Below are 25,878 nucleotides of genomic sequence, written 5' to 3'. Positions count from 1 at the left end.
CTCTATATTTCCTATTTCAGCCCAAACGAATCCAATTAGATTTCACTGCAAACTATAAAATATTCTAGGCCTATTTCCTCTTTAAATTGATTATAAATGTTGATGCTCTTAAGTATAAGTGCAAATTAATCTAGGGAATTCCATGAAATTTTATTTCTTAATTAAGCAATTTAAACTAAATTACTTAACTGAAATGACTACTCTGGCTCCTAAGATTGTTCAAGGTCAGACAAATGTAATCAAATATAACATAGTGATTTTTCACTTGCCATAACCCTTTTCATCAAACTCATTTCACTGCTTTGGACTTGATAGAAAGGAGAATTTGCACTCTTCAACTCTCTAGAGACTGATTTCAAGATTATGGGAGACAAGACAAAGTGACAATAATCAGGCCAATTGGAGAAGTTTCTGGAAAACAGAAATGTGGTCTCTATTACACTGAAAAAGGAGGTGGGGTGTTAGACTGCCCAGAAATGAAACTTTCTGCTGGTATACGTGTGGCATTGCTCTAGTGAGCACAATCCATTTGGCCAGCCAGATGGACCAGTCCTGGCAGCTTTTCAGTCTCATGCGCAAAACACTTCAGCTTAGGAAAGAAAAAAATCCCCAAACAAAAATATAAATAGAGAAGATTCAGCATTGTGGCGAAACAATGGGGAAGACTCATGGTCTTACAAATGAGGTTTCCACAACATTGTCTGTGCATTTCACACATTCTGTTTCTTTTTTTCATGATTTTTAATAGATTATTTATCATAGATGAAGGATGAGATTACTTATCTGAGGAGGCTCCATGCTTTTGGCAGAAAACCTTTATAATGCTCAGTTACTCTCACCTACAGGAAAGAAGGCAATTTCTAGCCTCTTTCTGTGAAAATATACTAAATAATAGCAACAAAGAACATTGATAATAATCTAAACTGCAAAAGATTATTTGAAGGTGCAAACTTTTATACTGTCAACTGTCAAAGAGACTCAGGCTAAAAGGATGAACTCACCAAAGAGATGTGCTTTTTTTTTTTTTTTTTTTTTTTTTTTCTTATTTAGAAAGACTTACCCTTTCCTCACTTTCTAACACCATTGAGTCCAATTCAAGTTCCCCATTAGCTTGAATGATAATTATCTTCTGTCATTCAAACTCTGCATCTGAGTTGAAGTCCATTGATCATCCTTCAGCTGAACTGCCATGCCTACTCAATAATCATGGCCAGTTTCTATTTCTTAAGTCAAATGCTTAGATGAGGAAATGGCATCCATGTAGTCTAACCATGTTTCTTCCTTCCTTACCCGGAGTTTTCTGAGGGAGGGAGAGAGAGAAAGAAATCTATTTTAAATAGTCATCTCAATTTATACTTTTCATAATTATTAACTTTTGAAATTATTATAAATGTATATTTTAACTCACTAATCAATGGTTTACTGGGGAGAAGGTTGGAAGGTATGAAGTAAGAGACGAAATGTCAATGTCTTTTACTTATTGAACATTTTAATCAAACACATTTTATTTTTTGTCTTTAGGGATATAAATTCAGCCAAAGCTTAAAATATGGTCTTTCTCCCCTCCTTCCTCCTTTTCCTTCCTTCCTGTCTTCTTTTTGTGTGCCCTTTTCTCTTGCAAAGATTTATTTAGCTCCTACTTTATGCCAGGTACATACTGGGGAACCTGTGTGACTTATCAATAAAATAAAACATTTTTGGTGAATTCCAGGTATTACACACAAACTGCCTACATTGCCATTAGCCAATCTTCAAGTTCCTCCATTATTTGCATATTGATGGGATATCAAGTTTCAGATCAAATATCACAAATAAAAGCTCATGGGTGGAATAATCTTCAAGTTTAGATTTCGTTTTGTTTTTAGTTATGGTTAGACCATACAAACAAGTCTGACTTGTTTGGAGGACTAGATTCTTTAACCCAATCTCAACAATTCATTCTGAAATATTGGAATTATTTTTTAATTTCAGATGAAGAATAACATAATTTTCTCTCTGTAACATTGTAAAATACATATTTTGTGTTCAATCCTCTTTCCTAGCATACAACTTCTGAAATCTTTAGAAACTCCAAAGTGATGTCTTTTGGTATGCTAATGAGTTGACTGATGACTGGCAGGCCCTAACTGCTTCAGGATGGGGCTGATCACAGGAAAGACCAAAGCAGAATTAAAGGATTGGAACTTTTACCCCCGCCACCAACCACTGGGGAGGAAAGTGGAGTTGAAGGTTAAGTTGATTGCCAGTGGCCAATAGTTTGTGTCAATTACAATTATCCATATGTAATAAAGCTTCCATAAATACTCAAAAGGACTAGTTTCAGAGAGCTCCTGGATAGCTGAACATATGGAGGCTTACAGGAAGGTGAGCAAGAACTCAAACATGTGCTGGGAGGACGGCATACCCCAACTACACAGGGACAGAAACTCCTGTGCTTAGGACACTTCCAGACTTTGCCATATGTATCTCCTCATTTGGCTATTTATTTATATCCTTTAAAATATCCTTTGTAATAAGCTAGTAGATGAGAGTAAGTGTTTCCCTGAAGTTTGTGAGCTACGCTAGCAAAGGTAATCATATCCCAGGAAATGATTGTGAATTTTTATAGCTGGTCAGTAAGAAGCATAGGAAAAATAACCTGGGGCTTGCAATTCGCATTGGAAGTGAGAGGTAGTCTTGGGGACTGAGCCCCCACCTTGTGGGATCTGATGCTAACTCCAAGTAGATAGTGTTGGAAATTAATTAAGGACACCTAGCTGGTGTCTGCTGCAGGTTAATTACTTGCTTGTTGGTGGGGAGAACCCTTTCACACATTTGGTCACTGAAATCTTCTGTGTTGATTATTGTTGTGGTGTGAGAGCAGAGGGAAAACAGTTTCAGTTTTTTGTTGTTTGTTTTTTTCCTATGACTGTCCTTTTGTACCAATTGCCTTTTCAGAAGCAACCCGCTTATTCATGTTTTTCTGTCACTTCTGCAACCAGTCCTTTGGTACCATGGGCTCAAGTTCCTGATAAAATCCTCAGAATCCAATGACATGTTAAAAGTCTCCTTGAGGGGTCAATTCTTTAATTATGTTTTCCACCATAGTATGAGCTCTATATGTTTCTCATGTTTCTCTCTTGTAAAGCCTCTGTGAAACAAATCTGGAGTATGAAACTAGAATTCTTCAGGCTCAGTCCTTGACACACTTATCCCTTGTCAGATAGTTTTCAGAGACATGAGAAAGCCTGCTGTCATCAGTCCCTAAGCATGTTTGCAAAGTGAACATAGTTTTAGCATATTCCATTACCTGGTACCTTTCTTTCCCAAGTGCCATTTGCTGGCCAAAGTTTGCCAGTTTGGTAAATGCTAGATTATTTCAAGAATCGCATGCTTCAAAAAGATCCCTTCCCAAGTCTTTAGTAACCATTATTATTAATTCTTATCAATAATAGTTACTATCGATAAAAAACAATCATGAAAGAAGCTGATCTCAGCTTTTTAGGAATAATACAATCTCAATATGGTAATTTAGTTCTAACTTAGAAATGATTGCTAAACCTAATAAATACAAGTTCTTATTGAGTTATATTGGGATAATTGTAGCTTTACATGAAGTCATAGGAATAATACAGAGAGAGCTCATGTACTATTTACCCAGTCTTACCCTTACATTTTGTAATAGCAAAATCCACAATCAGAATATTGACACTGATATAACTCACCAGTCTCATTCAGAGTTCTCTATTTTTACTTGTACACACATGAATGTGTGTGTATTTACCTCTATACAATATATGACTTGTTTCTATTCTTTGTTGTATTACTTAAGTAAATCTGTTATGAGCTTATATGTATAAATCTTTATGTGGATACGTCAGGGTTATTTGGCAAGAAGAAATAGAAAAGGAATATTCCAGGACCATAAGTTGAGATGCCAAAGGAAAGTGGCAGGTAACAAAAATAAGTGAAGCCGATTAAGTGTAAGATAAAAGGTATGATGAGGACTACAGCGACTTGCCACAGATCCAGTGTTTAACTCTTAACTTATGGAAATAATGTTAAGAAAGCTGAAGTGATTACACACAAGCCCCTCAAAACAAAAACTACTATAGATAAACTAATTCTTTGGATCAGATAACAAGCAACTCTTTTCAGAACTTTTACTTCCCATAGGCTACAGTATCATTAAGAAAGAATAGTTAAGAAAATAGGCCAGGTGAGGTGGCTCACACCTGTAATCTCAACAATGTGGGGGGCTGAGGCAGGAGGATAACTCGAGACAGGAGTTCGAGACCAGCCTGGGGAACATAGAGAGACCCGCCTCTACAAAAAATAAAATAACCAAGTGTGTCGATGCATGCCTATAGTACCAGCTACTCCAGCTACTCTGCAGTCTAAGGTGAGAGGATCTCTTGAGCCCAGGAATTAGAGGTTGCAGTGAGCCACAATCACATCATGACTGCATTCTGGCTTGAGTGACTGTGAGCCCTGTCTCAAAAAAAAAAAAAAAAAAAAAAAAAAAGAAAGAAAAGAAACTTGGTTTTAGGCAGCTTTAGCTTTGAATTCATCATCTATAGCTACTAACTGTGTAAGCATGTTTCTTCACCTTTTTGAACCTTTTTTTCTTAACAAAGGAAGAGTAATAATATTACTCACTTCACAGCATACAGGTAAAGCAGCATATCTGGAATTCTAAACATTCTAAAGTGATAGCACAAACTACAATTTTATTGCTCGTCTTCCACATGCCAGGCCCTGAGTGAAGCCTCTTTACTCTCCTTATCTCATTTTATTAAATCCTCACCCCATTGCAATACAAGAAACTGAGGCCAAGAGAGAATGAAAGCCCTGTAATGGGAGCAGAAAGCAAGAAGCATTTGCTCTGGCTGGATTTTTCCAGGCTTCCTCAAAATATATGAGACAACAGCATAATAATTTTTTTTCTTCAACTTTTATTTTAAGTTTATGGGTACATGTGTAGGATCTGCAGGTTTATTACTTAGGTAAACGTGTGTCATGGTGGTTTGCTGTGCAGATTATCCCCTGTCTATGTATTAAGCCCAGCATCCATTGGCTATTTTTCCTGATGCTCTTTCCTCCTGCAACCCCACCGACAGGCCCCAGTGTGTATTGTTCCCTGCCATGTGTGCATGTGTTCTCATCATTCAGCTACCACTTACAAGTGAGAATATGTGATGTTTGGTTTTCTGTCCCTGCATTAGTTTGCTAAGGATAATGGCTTCCAGCTCCATCCATTTCCCTGCAAATGACAAAAATTTGTTCCTTTTTTTGGCCACATAGTATTCCATGGTGTATATGTACCACATTTTCTTTATCTAGTCTATCATTGATGGCCATTTAGGTTGATTCTGTGTCTTTGCTATTGTGAATAGGGCTGCAGTGAACATATGTGTGCCTGTATCTTTGTAATAGAATGATTTCTATTCCTTTGGGTATATACTCAGTAATGGGATTGCTGGGTCAAACGGTATTTCCCCCTCTAGATCTTTGAGGAATTGCCACACTGTCTTCCACAATGGTTGAACTAATTTACACTCCCACCAACAGTGTAAAAGTGTTTCTTTTTCTCTGCAGCCTCACCAGCATTCGTTGTTTTTTGACTTTTTCTTTTTTTTTTTTTTTTTTTTTTTTTTAATTATACTTTAAGTTCTAGGGTACATGTGCATAACGTGCAGTTTTGTTACATATGTATACTTATGCCATGTTGGTGTGCTGCACCCATCAACTCGTCAGCACCCATCAATTCATCATTTATATCATGTATAACTCCCCAATGCAATCCCTCCCTCCTCCCCCCTCCCCCCTCCCCATGATAGGCGCCAGTGTGTGATGTTCCCCTTCCCGAGTCCAAGTGATCTCATTGTTCAGTTCCCACCTATGAGTGAGAACATGCGGTGTTTGGTTTTCTCTTCTTGTGATAGTTTGCTAAGAATGATGGTTTCCAGCTGCATCCATGTCCCTACAAAGGACGCAAACTCATCCTTTTTTATGGCTGCATAGTATTCCATGGTGTATATGTGCCACATTTTCTTAATCCAGTCTGTCACAGATGGACATTTGGGTTGATTCCAAGTCTTTGCTATTGTGAATAGTGCCGCAATAAACATACGTGTGCATGTGTCTTTGTAGTAGAATAATTTATAATCCTTTGGGTATATACCCAGTAGTGGGATGGCTGGGTCATATGGTACATCTAGTTCTAGATCCTTGAGGAATTGCCATACTGTTTTCCATAATGGTTGAACTAGTTTACAATCCCACCAACAGTGTAAAAGTGTTCCTATTTCTCCACATCCTCTCCAACACCTGTTGTTTCCTGACTTGTTTTTTGACTTTTTAATGATAGCCATTCTGACTGGCATGACATGGTATCTCATTGTGGTTTTGATTTGCATTTCTCTAATGATCAGTAATGTTTAACTTTTTTTCATATGTTTGTTGACCATATAAATATCTTCTTTGAGAGTGTCTGTTCATGTATTTGACCCACTTTTAAATGAGGCTGTTTGTTTTTCTCTTGAAAAATTTGTTTAAGTTCCTTGTAGACTCTGGATATTAGACCTTTGTCAGGTGGACAGATTGCAAAAATTTTCTCCCATTTTATAGGCTGTCTGCTCACTCTAATGATAGTTTCTTTTGCTGTGCAGAAGCTCTTTAGTTTAATTAGACCCAATTTCTCAGTTTTAAGCATAACAATTTTTATTGACCTTAGACCTTAGACATATCTCTACGTCTGCCAAGGACTGGGCACATTTGCCACTAAGTCCACTTCTTTGCAATCTTTTCAGTTTCTGTCAATTGACTGATATGCCATAAAAAGCTCCAGCAGGCAGAGTTTTTCTAAAAACTTCCCTTCAGCCAACTCTATACTGTCAAAAGTGAATCTCCTTCACTGGACTGTAAGCTATTTCCCCAGGACCTTTTACAGTGCCTGGCACATAGTAGGAAGACATCACCTAGATGAAGCACAATTTGAAGTCAGCAACCAGAATCTTTAGATAAAGAAAAGTGTTCACTTCTTAATTTCATTTTGTATATCATTACAATCTTTTTAGTATCTTTAGTAGCTGAAACAACCACTTGGGTGGTTTTAGATGACTTTGTGACTGAATATTTGCAACATCAACTCACTTATTTTAAAAATGTTATTACTATCCCTCATTAGATCTCTGTTATTTCTTTGTTTATAAAATAAGGGTGTGGACTAAATGGTTTATAAGATCCTTTGTATCTTAAATTCTCTATAATTCAAATAATACCCACTGGTTCCTCTCTCATCTCCAATAATTCTGGGGTAACCTGGCACTTTTCTTATGCAGGTTCCCTCAGAGCAATGGACCAGCAACATCAACAATAACTAGAAACTTGTAAAAAGTACAAATTCTCAGAATTCACCCCATCCCCACAGTCTATTCTAAGGAATGTTAAGTTTGAGAACTGGCCCCTGCTTCAAGAGATGACATCATTCTTCTCCCTTCAGTCTGAGTCCTTTTTTCAAACATTAACACTGGCTCCAACACTGCAGCAGCTGCCAGCAAACACTTTCCTGTGTTCTTCAGAGAGGAGAGTACCTGGAGAGTTCTTTACATTCTACTTGTCCTGTCTCTATGACCCAATAAAATGTCTTTGTCAGACTCGTTAAAGAATTATAAGGTTAATTTTACTTCCCCCCAAGTACATAACCTCTTTCCAAAATGGAGTGTCAGTTGATAAGCAAATGCTATTGAATTGAATGGCATTGAATGGCTTCTGCCTGGCTAAGGAAGAAATGGAGAGAGGGTGTTCATTGTATGTGTATGTGGTGTAGGATCAAATCAGAGACTAAAAATCAATCAAAGCTACTGTCCAGGCATCACATTCATGAAGAAGCTTCAATTTAGAACTTTGACATAATTTTTAAATTACTTCGTGTAAACTCACAGAAGTACACTGTCAAAACTGAAAGAAGACCATCATTTCTCTTGTGTCTCATACTGGACCACACTGCTTGTGGTGTATTGTGAATTATTTAAAAAATTAAAATTTACCTCATAAACAACATAATTGTATTGCAGTGGGTTTTCATAAAGGTCTTGATTTTGTTCATCTATTAAATTATTGGGGCCCATTTTTGCAATTATTCACTGTAATTGACCAGGATCCTCAATATATTGAGTTGTCCTGTCCACTCTGAGGGACTCTGGGGAGATACTTGGGATACTCCGTGTGCAGATGTGCAAGTGTAAGCATCCAAAATTAGGCCCCAGATGGATACAATTCAACCTATGCTAATAACCTCCCCCATAAAACTAGACTCCATGAAAGCACTCGAGGCACTTCCTAATTTTGTGTCTTGTCTAATTCTCTTCAAAAGTCAACAAACATTCCCCAAATTCTTACTGTTGCCAGACCTTGTATTAATGCTGAGGAAACAAAAATGAAAATGACAGGCTGTATTCTCAAAATGCTCACAGACTGCCAGGGAAAAACACTTGACCAATAGGCACAATTTACTATAATAAATAGCATAAGGATAGTATGTACACAATACAGACATTCACTTTAATTAGGGGAAGAGAAAGCTTGCTGAAAAAGACACCCCCCAAATAATGGTTATGGCACATTGCCATTACACCTTGCAGCACAGGGACAGTTCTGGCAGAGGCCAGGGTGTCTGAAATCAGAGAGCTATTGCAAGGAGCCACAGCAAGTAGCTGGGTTTTGCTGCATGATAAAGGGGGTGATGGGGGAGTGGGAGCAGATGAACCCACTGCTGCCTCATGGGTTTCTTAAATCTCTAAACTGCTCATTCACTCCAACACCTATTCTACATTTGTTGAGAGCTTTATGGCCAAGAAAATCCAGGATACCGAACACAGGAACTTGTTAAGTTCCACCCTGCAGGTCTGCCAGGGTGCCCAGAAGCTGGCAGCCAGGCTACTCAACAGCTGGGAAGCTGCAGGCTGACACCAAGCTCCGAGTTCTCCTCCCTGGAAGGTGTAGAAGACCGAAAAATATTAAAAAAAAAAAAAAAAAAAGGTCTGTATTAGTGCAAACAGATCCGTACACCAACAGAGAGTTATTAAGGTTAATGAGAAAGATTATCTCATCAGAGCAACCCCCGGTTGGAGGCACAGGTGCCGAGCTGCAGCCTCTCTAATCTGGGAGCGCTGGGTCTCCCGTGCGAAGCGATCCATCAAAGTCACTTGCTGGCCTTCCCCCAGGAGCATAGCCCCTTTTCTCTGGCTGGGAAGGAAAGCAAGCAGCAGTGAGAGGAAGGGGACACCAGGTCCACAGAGGAGCAGAAAAGGAAACAGGGGCCGCGCCCCAAACCTCCTTCTGCCTGTGAAGGAACCAAGAACTGAGGATGCCCAAGCAGGTGCCAGAGAAAGGAGAAAAATGTGTGCCTTACACACACACACCCGCACTCTACAGCACACCACACATACACACAACATGGGCATACACTGTACACTCACCCACCCACCTGTGCACACACACACACACTCTACAGCACACCACATATACACACAACATAAGCATATACTGTACACTCACCCACCACCCGCACATACACATACGCACTCTACAACACAACACTCATACACACAACATGGGTATATACTTGCACACCCACACAAATGTGCACACAGCACACACATATGCACACACAGTCATGCTCTGTGTCCTGCTGTCATTTGTTTTTAATCTCTCATCCTTTATGGGGAATAACTCTTTAGCCAGACATATTTTCATAAACACTTGTCCTTATGGTTCCTTTAGCAAGAGCATGGAATCTCCACCTGCTGCCCATCCTGTGGGAAGAGAATTTTTTTGTTTGGTGGTGTTGGTTTAGTTTTGCTTTGTTCTGGGGAAGGCAGGAGGTAATAAACAAGTAGAGGGGAAGTCACAGATTTTGCAGAACCATCCAACATGCAGCACAGTGTGCCAGACCCGGTGTTGTTCAAGGTTCCCACCTCCCTCATCGCCCACTTATGTTCGTGTCCTTGCATTACCTCCTTCTGGGAACTGCAAGCCTATCACTGGCAGGAACCATGCCCCCACCCGAACCCCGACCCCTTCTAGCCACTCCTCCCGGATTCCAAGTCTCTTCCACTCTTTGTCAATCTCCACCTCCTGGAGGAAGCTTTTAGCCTTCACTGATCTTCCCCCCACTCAGATGTCCTGTATTTAAGTTAAAGTAACTTTACAACTCTCCCATAAAACACAATTTAGCCTGTAATTTATATCGACTTGGATTCTCACTAGATTTCAAGGATGTCAGTCTTGAAGTGTTGAGCCAGTTTGCAAGCGGCTGCAGGGCATAATCAACTTTCCAATGCATTCTGGCATGCGCCTTCAATTCCTGCTGGAACGGGGAGGCCGGCTGGGATTCTAATCCTAAAGCATGGCCAATAGATTTTAGTATACATATATAAATACATATATAGAGAGAGAAACAGAGGCTTCATTTAAGAAGCTACCTGTTTTTCTAAATATTCTGTTTCCATGCATTTGCTAAGAACTTTTGAAGATGGTTTAGACTTACATATTGTTCTGCAAGCACAGAATATAGTTGTCATAATCTTCAATGGTGAAGCCATTAGGAATGGGAGACAGAAGAAAAGTCTAGAAAGGATGATCGTTATACCTGAAGCTGAGAGACAAACATTCTCTTCAAAGTTTCTGGGTGACTTGGTGAAATCAAACAACTCCTAGAATTCCTAGGCAAATTAGCTGTCCAGTATGATCAAAACATAGTGCCATTTATCCATTCTTCAGGTATTTATGAATTGCTTGTTATCTATGTTTTGTCTCTAGGCACTGGACATATAACTCTGAACAAGACAATTATGGGACTTGAACTCTAGAATTACAAATGCTGATCAACATCATGAAGGGACGGAAACGTTGAGATAACAAGGGGGTGGTAAGTGGGGAATGGGGAAGGTGTGGTGAGAATTGATTTAGACAGAGTGACTGAAGAAGGTGAGGACATTCAAAGTAAGACCTAAAGAACGAGAAGCAGGCTGACCTCAGACAGTAGAGAAAGGCAGTTTGTCAAGTGGAAGAGTTGTTTTGTTCAGATCTGTAGCCACTTGTTATTCAGGGCAGCTGCCTAAGCAATGAGAGTCCTGGGTCACAATCATAACAACAAACTAGCATTTTTTGTTCATTTACAAAATGCCATCCTTAGAATATCACTCCAGGCAAGTTTATCACAAATGAGGAAATGGAGAATCCTAGAGGTAAAGGGAAGCAGTGTAGATTCAGTCTGGGCCTAAACGCCTCCTAAAGGCCTCTTGCTCCTTGCTAATCATACATAGGCAAGTGAGCATGGCTCAGCGCCACCTAACTCTAGACTTTCAGTGGGTATGTCTTACCGATACCATGTCTGCAAATAAGATCTTAAATACATCACAACTATTCTACTTGTAAAACTCAGAGATCACAACTATTCTACTTGTAAAAATCAGAGATATGCATAAAGTAACTTTAGGAGTAGGAAAGGGTCAAAGAATTAAGCAAATAATCCAAGAAGTTCAGAATGCCTGCCTTGGAGCTTACTGCTATGTATTATGTATTAATGTTTACTGGAACCTGTCTTGATAGACAATAGACAGTCATTACCCGTTCTTATCTTCTTATCTTTTCTTCCTTCATTCCACAGACATTTTTTGAGAATGTGCTCAGGATACAGATAAATACCATGTTGACATCCTAGAATTTATCAATATTATTTTGTTGAACAAAGAGAAGACGCATAAGAAAGGCTGAGATAGAAGTCACCGAAGGATTCTGTAGGGCATCCAGTGCAGCCTGGGAGAAGGAAGTGTTAGGGAGAGTGTCAGTGAAGGCTCCTTGGAGCAGGTGATGTCTGAGCTGAATCTCTGAAGCATCAGTACAAATTAATTAGGTGAGAGCTAGAGGTGAGGAGGACAGTCCAGAAAGAAATAGCATTGAATATTATGGCAGTTGCTAGGTGGCCGATATGACTGCCCCTACAATGTGGGGTATGAGGATAAACACAACAGCTGCAGTTTGAAACCTAACCAAAGACCAGGCCATGAAAATCTTTCTGTCCTGCCGTAACAAGTTTGGTCTGTACTGATGACTAGGGAAAATCACTGCAACTAGATAAGCATTGTTTTTACAGTACTCCCTCTGACAGCTGTGAGAAGAATGAATTCGAAGGAGGCCAGGTTAGAGGCAGGATGGGGATGAGGTGCCTGCTGTGTGCCAGGCACTGTCCTAGCCACAGAACTCTCACTATGAACAAGACCAAGATAGAGCGAACCAGGTACTTAGAGAGACAAAGTTTCCCTGACGGATCACCTTTGATCTTCATGACCGGGAATGGGCTCTCTGTGCTGCCCAGCAATCAGGCTACATGGCCATTCACTCCTCCACCTTCCAGATATTTATCACTCCTCTTCTTCTCTCAAACTGCCTCTTCCTCCCCAACCTCATACTTAGTGGTTGACCTTGCTTCCTACTTTACTGAGGAAATGGAAGCAACCAGAGGGAACCTCCACAGACTCTTAGCACCACGTCTACATGCTTTCAGAGCCTGCATGTCCTGGACCCCCTACCTGGCATCAGCAGTGAGCTTGCCGTGCACCTGCCAAAAGCCAGTCTCTCCATGTAGGCACTACTAGATGCCGTTCCCTCTCGCCTGCTCCAAGCAATTCTCTCTGCCTTTTGCAAGACATTTTTCTTTTCCCATGAATCATTCCCATCAGCATATACATATGCTGTCATTCTTCCCATCCTAAAAATCTTTCTCTTGACTCATTTTCCCCACCAGCTACTGTCATGTTTTTCTGTTCCCTTTGTTGGACATCTTCCGAGAGTTGTCCATACTCACTGCCCCATTTTGTCTTCTCCCACTTATTTTTCTAAACCTATTTTCATCATGCTTTAGGCCCCACTGTTCCACAGAAATTATTCATCTAAATCCAATGGACAATTCTTAGTCCTCATGTTAAGTGATCTATTTATTATCAACATAATACAGTTGCATAAATCCTCTTCTTAAATATCTTTTCTTGATATTGGTTCCAAGGCACACATTTTCTTGCTTTTCTCTATCTCACTGGTCATTGCTTTTTTGTTTTGGGGGAGATTTCTGATTTTTTCCACAGCTCTCTATGTTAGAAAGTCTTAGGGTATCACCCTTGATTCTCTTCTCTCTGTATAGTTGTAACATCTATATGTCAACACTTCAACTGTGTATGTGTATATATGTATATACACACACTGAACAAATATATCTGAACAAATATATATATACACACACATCTATATATGAATAAAAATCTCACCTATTCCTTCAAATTCCAGCCTCACATATGCAACTGCCTCCTTAATGCCACCTCCACTAGAACATCTAATAGAAACCTCAAATTTCACATGTCCAAAACTGAACTCCAGGTCTTACCTTACAAAACCTGCTCTATTGGCAGCCTTGTCCACCTCAAGGGATAGCAACTTCGCTGTTTCTAGTTGTTTGGACCAAAACTCTTGGGTATCACCTTAGCTTACCTCTGTTTTATATACCCCACATTCAATCCTTAAGCAAATCCTATTCTACTGTTATAAGGTAGCTAAACTTCTTCTACTTCTGGCCACCTTCACTGCTGCTACTTGACCAGAGAGCCATCATCACCTATTTCAAAAACCTCCTGAGAGGTCTCTGTGCTTTCATTCTTACCCCCCAAAACTCTGTACTCAGCACTAGAACAATCCTCTTGAGACATGAATATCACTCTTTGCTTAAAAAAAAAAAAAAAAAAAAAAACCCCGAGTAACAGCAAAGGTACCTGAAATACCTACCTTGCTTTCCCCATCACCTTTTAAACCTCAATCTACTTTCTCTCCTTTGCTCACTCTGCTTCTGCCATTCTGGCCTTCTTACTGGTTGGTGGGTTACTTCAAACTCTTCAAGTATACTTTTTCCTTAAGTTCTTTCTATTGAGTGCTTCTGCTTTTCTTCTAGATTTCTACTCTCTATATTCCCTCACCTCATTTAAGTCTTTGCCCAAGTGTCACCTTTTTTGGGGAAGACCTACCTTGAGCATCCTATCTTAAATGGTAACCTCTGACCCCACCAACTTTCTTGGTTCTCCTTACGTGTTTTATTCCATAGCACTTGCCACATTTTAATTTACAATATAATAAAGTACTCGCTTATTATATTTTATGTTTGTTATTGCTCTCTGCCAACTAGAATATAGGCCTCTGAAGAGGAGAGAGTAGAGATCCTCAAGAACATATTTGGTTCCCCTATGTGTTTCATCTATCTAAAACAGAGTCTGCCATATAATAGCATTTAATGAATATTTGCTGACCAAATAAACTTCAGATAAGAAGTCTTAAGAAGAAACTGAAGAACGTGGGCCAAATACAGGACAATGTCAATGCAGAAAAGGGATGAGATATAAGAGATTTTAAAAGGTAAAATTAAAAGTTCTCTTTGAGTGGATTCAGTGACAGAAGACAGGAGTAAAGGGTCATTCTAGGGAAGTGTGTCTGCTTAAGCCTAGAAAAGCAGGCAGATAACACAGTTTAAGGAAGATGTGGGGAAAACAGCTTAGATGAGATCAAGAACTCCTTCTACATTGGTGTTTGGGGTGTAGCAAGGATGGGAGGCTGCAAAGATAATTTGGTAAGTGTTAAGACCAGAGTGGGTAGGGGGAAAAAAAAAAAAAAAAAACTTTAAGGAAACCCTTAGGAAGGCATCCGTTTTCTGTGACAGAGGAAGAAATGCATTGAAAGGCAATCATTGGGTGTGAAGCAGAATGCTGAGCAGAGAGGGTACTTGAGGAAATTAATGTAGGCATGGGGAAAGACTGTACAGCATCAGGTGCTCAGCAGAGGTTGAAGGTCTTGTATTAGTGAAAATTCCTGGGGCGCCTTCCAATGGCAGACTGGGAGAGGAGCAAAGAAAGCAAACATCTGAGCTCTTCCAGCATCAGATTTCTGTAAGGAGAGGACTTCAGAAGGCTAAGGGGCAAAAGAGGTGAAAAGGAGTGGGATGTTGGAATATGGGTCATGATATGTTGGCTGAATAGGAGAGAACTGATCCTAAACTTTCTAAATTTATTTTTCCTCTTCTTCTTGTAGTCAGTTAAACTTTAGCATACAAAAAGCAGTAAGCAAAACACAACAAAGGCACAACAGGGAGCCTGGCTTATTTTTTCTGTAGGTATTCACTCTCAAAATACATAAATAAAAAGCACTTTAGATGTTTTCTTAACACTGAACTATGAATAGTTACAAAACATCATAAATATTCGTTTACATTGCAATCTGCTCACAGAAAGGAGATGAGTTTAGTTGCAATAAAATTAAATCGACCAAGCATTGAAATCTAACGGGAATCTTTTGTTCATTTATGTTGCATTGCTAAGTATTCAGACTCATATTGAGTCTTTCATAATAAATATTTCATTTCTTCTTAAATTTATGATCAGTCAAGTTGCATTTATTATTAGCCTCACATGACTGATAAGACTGGACAGTATTGTTTATTTGCCTTTTATTGTTAAACTTTCTATTGTTAATTTTGATAACTTGTGCAGAGCGTGGAACAATTTTTGATATTTTTGATTTATATGGGGTGTCAATCTTCTGGAACAGTTCCTGAGTTCCTCATTCCATTAAATATAAGGTATTATGATAAAGGAAAAACTAGGATTCTAAAACTGAGCTTCAGAGTGACTATACCTGAACTTTCTTAAAATGTTAGTTAAAACAAAAGTGTTATTGGCAAAAGCAAGTCAGCCTCCCTCCCTATCTAATAAATGGAATAACTGAAGGAACAAATGTGTTTTTGTATCACATAGTTATCATATAAATCTGCTCTATATCATAATCTTTCTCTAGTTGATGCTATGGTCTTCCTCACCATTCTGTTCACGTAAATACTACTTATTTGAGCAACTCATCAGTTTAAGTTCCACTCCCTCTGATTGCCTTCCAGTAGAATATACACCAATCACATATTATGAGCTATTCTACCCACACAGCTCAGAATGATCTGAACCCTGCGTTCTTCAATTTCTTCTCACACTATTCTGTCCCTTAGACACCATGATGCAATCTCACTGGCTTTCTAATTAGCTCTTTCCTGCCTCAGGGCCTTCTTATGTGCTCTCTCCTTTGATAGAAGCCTTCTTTCTCAGATATTCCCATGACTGTCTTCTCATCATTTAAAACTCTGCTCAAGTGTCACCTCCTCCTGGAAGTCTTCCTGACTACTCCAATAAAGCTCCTGTCACTCCACAATTGTTGATTCTCTAACAAGCCACTCTGTTTTCTTCTTGGCACTTATCAAGTCTGGAAATTGCATTGTTTATTTTTGTATTTGCTTTTGGTCTGTCTTCTTTCATCCTTAGTGTTATATTCCAAAAGGAGCAAAACATCTCATTCTTCTTCATCAGAATATTCCCGGGCCCAGAGAAGACCCTACCACATATTAGCTACTCAAAAAACTACATTATCTGATATTTAACGGTACGAGGAACTCAGGAACAGTTCCAGAAAATTGAAATACCCTATAATTATTTTATGTAGCTCTTTGTCCGTGGCACTAAACTTAGAGAAAAAGTTAGAGGCTAGGATGAGAAAACATCAGCTTTGAATCTCTTTCTTTATCAACTCAAGAAGACAAGTAGGTAATGCTTCCCCTTCCTGCTAAATAAGAGTTAAATGAGTAATAAATGAGGAAGTGCCCTGAATATACAAACTGTGATTAAATATGATCATTTGGTGGGTAAACTCTTATTATGCCTTGCTATCCCATGTTGTATCATGTTTTATTTCTATTTGAGACTTTTTGCATATTTGAGAACTTTTGCATATTATTAAATCTTCTTTGAAAACATGATTTAGTGACTATGTAAAATGCTTTTAAGTGTATGAATGTATAATTTTAAATCTTCCATAATATAGTAAATTGAGCATTTATCTGATTATTGTTTCAGGATGGGTCTCCAAGAAGTAATACATAAAAAGATAAATTCTGTGGTACTCTGAATAAAATGACAGACTGGTAATATCTTCCCATTATTAAATGAGAAATTTTTTTTCCTTAGCACTCTTAAGGGTGGGAAATAATTTTCTATAGTTGCATAAGGTGCATTTCTTGGATTATAAATGAAACTGAGCATTTTTATATATTTATTGAATATTTGTATTTCTTTTTCAAAGAATAGCTTGTTGTGACATTTTTACCATGTTTCTCTTGGGTTTAAGGACCTTTTTCATTTAATCAATTTGTGTGAGCATGTTATAGATTGATAGCTTCTATCATTTGTCATGAATGTTTCAAATACTTTCCTAATGCATCATTTATCTTTAAATGTTATATATGACACAGAATTTTCCATTCTTAAGCATATTTATTGATGATTTTTCTGGCTGTGATTCTCTTCGTTGTTGTTATGCTTAGACAGTCCTTCCTTACTTTTAGGTCAAATAATTATTGATATTCTTTTTTTCCCCCAGTTCTGACAGGATTTCATTAACTTCTAATTTGCCTGTATGTTTTTCGGTAGGTAAAGGGGAAATTTTGCTTGTTCCCCACTCCTATATCTACCTAAACATTGTGTGCTCATGTTTGCTTTCATCCTCCATGTACTAAATATTCCATAAGCAGTGCTGCATGTTCTATTCTGATTTACTGGTTGAATCTTGCACCAGCACCATTCTGTTTAAGATTATTAGATAAATTACTACATGGTTTGTTATCAAAGTGAGATGCCCATTTTTAAGTGAACTCTTTTTCTTTTTAAAGACTGCATTGGCTATCTCTATATGTTAACTCATTCAGATGAAATTTAGATTATTTAAGTTATAAAAGGTTAAGAATTTTTTTATTGAAATTACATGAAACCTACAAATTTATTTGGTAAAATTTTATACTTTTACAATTTCAGTCTTCTGTTACAAAGTCAAGAACCTATGCTTCTCTATTTATTTCAAAAAATAATAGAGAGAAATGCACACTAATATTATCATCTAGCATCAGATCATTAAATATTTTAATAGGTAAAGTATCAAGGAGCGGCCATTCTGTTGATTTAAGGTATGGTATATTGAAAAATCTATTGTAAAAATGCGTATGATTATTATCATCTAATATTGTATCATTAAATATTAGCAGGTAAAGGATGAAAGAATTGATAACAAATGAGTGAGATCAGACCAATAATAATGCAGCTGTGTTAGAGGACAAGGCCAGTCCTAATATCCCTGTGCTAACCATGGTTCTGAGGTGATGTGAGTCTAAAACCAATATATTAAGCAAATAGTTGTTAGAAATAGAAGCTAGGACCCCAGTCAAAACCAGAAATATAGTCATTAGTCACTGGACAGAAGTGTTGAGCAGAAGCATTAGCCAATAAAAAATGAAAGACTCAATATAAGATATTATGGCAATTTCAAAAGAATTCAAGACAGAGAAAGAAGGTAATAAGGTGGCATAAAAGAAACTACCATCAGAGTGAACAGGCAACCTACAGAATGGGAGAAAACTTTTACAATCTACTCATCTGACAAAGGGCTAATTTCCAGAATCTACAAAGAACTCAAACAAATATACAAGAAAAAAACAACCCCGTCAAAAAGTGGGGAAAGGATATGAACAGACATTTCTCAAAAGAAGACATTCATACAGCCAACAGACACATGAAAAAATGCTCATCATCACTGGCCATCAGAGAAATGCAAATCAAAACCACAATGAGATACCATCTCACACCAGCTAGAATGGCAATCATTAAAAAATCAGGAAACAACAGTTGTTGGAGAGGATGTGGAGAAATAGGAACACTTTTACACTGTTGGTGGGATTGTAAACTAGTTCAACCATTATGGAAAACAGTATGGCAATTCCTCAAGGATCTAGAACTAGATGTACCATATGACCCAGCCATCCCACTACTGGGTATATGCCCAAAGGATTATAAATTAGTCTACTACAAAGACACATGCACACGTATGTTTATTGCAGCACTATTCACAATAGCAAAGACTTGGAATCAACCCAAATGTCCATCTGTGACAGACTGGATTAAGAAAATGTGGCACATATACACCATGGAATACTACGCAACCATAAAAAAGGATGAGTTTGCGTCCTTTGTAGGGACATGGATGCAGCTGGAAATCATCATTCTTAGCAAACTATCACAAGAAGAGAAAACCAAACACCGCATGTTCTCACTCATAGGTGGGAACTGAACAATGAGATCACTTGGAATCGGGAAGGGGAACATCACACACCGGGGCCTATCATGGGGAGCGGGGAGGGAGGAGGGATTGCATTGGGGAGTTATACATGATATAAATGATGAATTGATGGGTGCTGACGAGTTGATGGGTGCAGCATACCAACATGGCACAAATATACATATGTAACAAACCTGCACGTTATGCACATGTACCCTAAAACTTAAAGTATAATTAAAAAAAAAAAAAGAAAAAAAAAAAAAAAAAAAAAAAAGAAGTTAAGCTACCAGTCAAAAAGTTTTTTTTTTTTTTTTTTTTTTTTTTTTTTTTTTTTTTTTTTTTTTGAGACGGAGTCTCGCTCTGTCGCCCGGGCTGGAGTGCAATGGCCGGATCTCAGCTCACTGCAAGCTCCGCCTCCCGGGTTTACGCCATTCTCCTGCCTCAGCCTCCCAAGTAGCTGGGACTACAGGCGCCCGCCACCTTGTCCGGCTAGTTTTTTTTTTTTTGTATTCTTTAGTAGAGACGGGGTTTCACCGTGTTAGCCAGGATGGTCTCGATCTCCTGACCTTGTGATTCGCCTGTCTCGGCCTCCCAAAGTGCTGGGATTACAGGCTTGAGCCACCGCGCCCGGCCAAAAAGTTTTTTTTTTAAAAGGAAGTACCATAATGGAAATAACAAAATAGTTCCAGAAAGGAGGACACTACTTGGAGTCCTTGGAATCTTAGCCAAACATCATGAACTTTTCTATTCACTAATTCCAGGCTCAAAGATTAGCTTTTGGCTGCTTAAGTCACCCTCTTCCTCTCATCATCTGAATACAGTGAAAGCAGAGCAGGATGGTGATTAGGGCTATGGTCCTGGATAGTCAGTGAATATTGTGAAGATACTGGAAATCATGTCATAAGCACCAAGAGAGAGAAGAGAGTGGCCAAAAAACAAGTTTGAGAGAGTCTGCCTATCACAAATATCATGCAGCCCACAAATTTGGGAATGGTGTTTGAGTGAAAAGGGAGACAGGAGAATTTGAAAAACTGGCCTTTCTACCGTATAACATTCTACCATAAAACACTTCACATTTAAATTGTGTATTATAGTCAGAGTGTTTCCAAAACCACAAAACCATGATATCCTAACTCCCCTGCAGAATTCTGAGGGTTAGCCTAGGAAGTAATAATTAACTCCATTTTCTCACTAACAAAAATAAGGCAGTAAGAGATTTAATGACTTACCCAAAGGAGCAAAGCCAGTGAGGTGAAGAGATCCTGAATCCAGTTTTCTGTGCTGTACAGTTAATTCCATCTCCACAATGTCTCCATTTCTGTTGCTTTTCTCGGCCAAAACCATGGCTCTCAAACTTGTCTACACCTTGAAATCACCTGGAGAGTTTTAATACTGATGCCCCAGATCTACTCCTAGAGACTCAGATTTAATTGGCATGACATGCAACCTAGATTGGATTTTCTGAAAGCTGCAAGATGATTCTAATGGAGCAAAGTTTGACAACCACAGTCACCAAACAAATGCTTCCTTCACAAAGATAACTGAGGATTTAGTAATTCCCATATCAACCAACATATGCCATTCCAAATAAACTGGTGGGGTTAGCAGGGGTGGGTGGTCTGACTTAGAGAGATAACTCTGTTAAGCAAGTATAGGGTTAATAAGAGTTAACTGGTAGGTAAAAGCAGATTTATGGAGATTCAGTGTTCAGAGTAAGAGCCAGGTTAAAAGAGCTAAAAAAGTGAAGAGATAAACCAGGAGTAGAAATAAAGGTTGGCATGTGGATGCATGGTGAGTAGATAGGGCATGGTACTACCTGGGGAAGGGCATTTAAGTAAACTTGCATGTGCCCTCAAAGCCAGTCAGGTTCAGTGAACTAACTGTGCATGGATAGCAAGGACAGAACCAGAGAAAAATGTCCAAAGCATTGGTGAGATATCTTCAGCTAAAGGCAGAACTGGCATTTTCAGGTACTCACATATAGAGTGAACATTGAACTCTCTGCAAACAGGGAACCTTCTGCCCTTCTCCCCATCCCCAGCTCTTCTCACTTTTAAAGAGAATCAGAGAAGTCAGATATTTGAATGAATGCATTCAGAAAAGCACTTTTTAGTACAGATTGGAGCTCAAAATACTCTTTTTCCCACATTAAAAAAAAGAATAATATAAACACAGTGCTAGCAAAATAAATGTTGAAATAGCCTTATAGAAATATGTCTTAGTTTGAAGGATAAAGGAAATGTGGTACATATACACCATGGAATACTATGCAGCCATTAAAAGAAACAAGATCATGTCCTTTCCAGGGAGTTTGATGGAGCTGAAAGCCATTTTCCTCAACAAACTAATGCAGAAACAGATAATCAAACACTGCATGTTCTCACTTTTAAGTGGGAACTGAATGATAAAAACACATGGACACATGGCGGGAAACAACGCACACTGGGGCCTGCCAGTGTGGGGAGGGAGAACAAAAGGAAGAATAGTTAATGGATGCTGGGCTTAATACCTAGGTGATAGGGCTGGGTATGGTGGCTCATGTCTGTCATCCCAGCACTTTGGGAGGCCAAGGTGGGTGGATCATTTGAGGTCAAGAGTTTGAGACTAGCCTGGCCAACATGTTGAAACCTTGTCTCCACCAAAAATACAAAAATTAGCTGGGTGTGGTGGTGTGCGCCTATAATCCCAGCTGCTTAGGAGGCTGAGATAGAATTGCTTGAACCTGGGAGGCAGGGGTTTCAGTGAGCCGAGATTGCGCCACTGCACTCCAGCCTGGGTGACAGAGTGAGATGCTGTTTCAAAAAAAAAAAAGAAAAAAAATACCTAGGTGATGGGATGATCTGGGCAGCAAACCCCCATGGCAAAATGGCAAACATTTACCTATGTAACAAACCTGCACATCCTGCACACATACCTCTGAACTTAAAATGAAAATTGAAGATAAAGGAATAAAATAAAAGAAATATGTCTTAGTTTGTTAGAGCTGGTATATCAACATATAAGCTGAATAGGTGGCCTGTAAACAGCAGAAATGTATTTCTCACAGTTCTGGAGGCTGGAAAGTCCAAGATCAAGGCTAGTTAGGACACACTCCTGATTTATAGAAACCGCACTTTCTAGCTATGTCCTTCCTCACATGGTAGAAGGAGCCTGGTAGCTCTCTGAATCCCTTTACAAGGGCAATAATCCTATTCATGAGGGCTTTAGCCTCATGACCTAATCACCTCCCAAAGGCCCCATCTCATAACACCATTGCCCTGGGGGTTAGAATTTTAACATGAATTTCGGGGTACACAAACATTCAGACTATAACATAATTATGTTTCAGGAACAAAGAAATCGTGAACTGAAAATGAACTGTCATGTTTAACACTAACTCTATGGAGATGGCATTATAAGTTTCAAACTAACTTTCTTTTTTTTATATATATTTTCCAACCAATTCTATATTTATTTGCAGTTTTCTCTATTTATGATTTCTTTTATATATATATATATTTATGATTTCTTTTTATTTACTTATTTTTTTATTATACTTTAAGTTCTAGGGTACATGTGCATAACGTGCAGGTTTGTTACATATGTATACTTGTGCCATGTTGGTGTGCTGCACCCATCATGTTCTCACTCATAGGTGGGAACTGAACAATGAGATCACTTGGATTCGGGAAGGGGAACATCACACACTGGGGCCTATCATGGGGAGGGGGGAGGGGGGAGGGATTGCATTGGGGAGTTATACAAACTAACTTTCAAATAAACTTTTGATTCCATTGCCGCGACTTTCTTAAGAACAGGGTCTGTGTCTTACTCATCATTGTACCACTTGGGCTTTGCACAGAGCACACTTACGTTGAATTGTTCAAAGGCGGACTTGTTCATAAGTTGTGACTGCCTCTTCTTAACGTAGGAATAAGTAATGCCCCTCTCAAATATTTTCATGCACCTTTTTCCCCTCTTTTATTTTGAAATAAAGTACATTGAAGACTAAGTGTTTTATTTATCAAATATAAATTCAAGGACTGGAAGGCAAGTCTAAAGACCTCTTGCCTTCTTGGCATTATGATTTCTGGATGGGAGGAGGTTTCCATCCATCTTCAGTCCAAGGCACCCACAGGCAATATTCTGAGGCTCCTCCTTCTATTTAATGTATTGGTTCTTGTACTGCTTTTATCTAGGACATAGTGCCCTTCATTCAATTTCTCTCTTTCCTTTTTCCTCACCCTGTTTTATCGAGCTGCAGCCCTTTTTATCTGCTCACAAAAAGGAACTCCTAAGTGCTGGTTTGTGATCAAGAAGCAGCAAAGCTGTCATCTCTCTAAATATATTTTTATATTTTGCTTGGGGTTGTCACTATAAATAAGAAAAAGTATTGCTGATAGGGCTTTTCATGTGTGTACTCTCTTTCTCTCTCCATCCTCATTCACTTCATCATCCTTAGGCCCCCAGAGCTGTGTCACCACCCTGAAACAAATGTGGGAAAGCAACCAATTACATTAAAATGCAATATAAATAGAGGGAACGGGCAAAGTTTAATGTGTATTTCCTGAACAACTGTTCCCATTCTGGGAGCTGGTCAAGCAAAGGAAACAGATAAGGAGCCATTGGCTGTCATTTCGCTTGAACTATTGTGAGGATCTCAGGGCCTAGGGAAAGAATCCTCCTGAGTCTTTCTTCTTTCATAATAGTTTCATTTTTGTCCTTGTCATTCATTTGCAAGAATACAGAGACTGATGTAAGGCATCTCTGGAATAGTCTTAGAAAAATTATTCTGGGAACAGGATCAATGAAGAGGACTGTGAAAATGAACATGGAGACTTGAATCCCCTGTGCTTTCTAGAAATGGAAGGACAGAAAAATATAGCAATAGTCATACAAATGCCAACCTCTTAAAACAGACAATGCCACCAAGCATCAAGGTGACCTTAGAACCTAAGAATGTGGAAAGAAGAAGTCACACATTTGGCAGGCTACCCAGACCCATGTGGAGCAGAGGTGGTAAATCTGTCACATGTTGCAATCTCCCTGGTTGTGTCCATGGTAGATATTGTTAATGAATCACAACTTTCTCTCCCCCTCAGCCCAAATTTAGCTTTAAAATCTATTTTAACACAGTATGCCAGATACATTGCCCATCAAATGCCACCAGTATTCCAGAAGAAATCTATCTGCTATCCATGATCAAGGCTATTGCAAAACTTCTGTCTATTAATTCAGGTCAGAGGAAGTGTGATCTAGGCTTGATTCAAGCCAGCAAGCTACCTGCCTTCTGAATCTGAGCCTTCTGCTTCTGCTCTAAGTAGTCATACTCCTTACCATGATGGCCCATCATGGGTCTTTTCTTTCTCTCACCGTCACATCCTTTTAACTTGCTTTCTGCTATTCCCTGTTACCTTCTGCCTCCTCAGTATCCAGACAAGATTCAGTGGGGGCTACTTTGTTCAGAAGGGAATGGAATAGATTTGAAGATGATGTTGGGGGAGAGCTACCATTTTTCACTTAGGTGGAATAAGGGAGGAACAGTGAATGGTTTCATGTTCTGTGCTTCTAACGCAGTTGCATATGTTCTTTATTGTGTTCAAATTGCACATGTTCACCCTCATCCCACATAAGAAGCTCAGGGTCATCTTTGAGACTCAGCTATCTCGAGCTACACCCAAGTGTGCAGTGTGCCTTTAAATGTTCCATTCTGCTAATGGAGATATGCAAGAAAACTCCCCAGGTACCCCAATTACCATTCTGCTCAGCTACTATGATATCCATTTCTCATTTTTAGGTTATCTGTGGAAATCACCAAACTAATAATAGCCATTCTAATGACATCTACAAATACTTGGCCCACAAATAATAAACTGCTAGGCACTACAAAGATAATAATTGAGCTTCACTATTTTTAGACAAAGCCTGCAAACCTGCCTTGATAGTCATCATACCCATAATGCTGACTTATACATATTTTTTAGATATGCTTTATGGTGTATTCTACCTCCTCTAATTCAAAGAACACCACAACAGTTTGATCACAGTGTCTGAAAATTGATCTCTGAAGGTTAGGTCTAATCAAATTATATTTGTCCACACTAATGCAAATAAATTTTAGCATTGATCATTTAAAATAATTTTTAATTATGATAAGAAAACTCTCTGAGTCATATTTATTTTCATAGTGGATATTGTATTTATCGAACCACTAAAATAAGCTTATTACCCCAAAACCTATCCATACACTGGGGGACAAAGAGTGTTTTCTAAGATTTTTGATTTTCAGAAGATTCTTTCCTTCGAATGTGATTTTAAAAATAAAGATAATTGAGAATAGGAGAAATAGAAGAAAGTGGTTCAATCTCCAGATCGGGCATATGACTCAGGGTAAGTGGGGTTGGCAACTATTTTCAGCTGTTAGGAGTTCTGAAATTCTTGCCTATTTAAAACCTGCTTCTCAAATTTCCCACTCATTCAGGACAACTCTCTTTTCCGGGAGGAGGCACTCATTAAACAGTCACTGTTTTATTATCTCCTGATGAATGGCAAGGTTGGAGGGAATGGGACTTCTGTCAGGTAAACCTTGATAAGGGGGAAGCATCTGACCCTTGGGCTGCAGCCTCTTTAACCAGCTTTGTAAATACTTTAGGGACATCTTGAAGTCATGGGAACCACATT

The sequence above is a fragment of the Rhinopithecus roxellana genome, chromosome 14, assembly GCF_007565055.1.
Source record: "Rhinopithecus roxellana isolate Shanxi Qingling chromosome 14, ASM756505v1, whole genome shotgun sequence".
NCBI lineage: Eukaryota > Metazoa > Chordata > Mammalia > Primates > Cercopithecidae > Rhinopithecus > Rhinopithecus roxellana.
Note: the sequence above shows the minus strand (reverse complement) of the source record.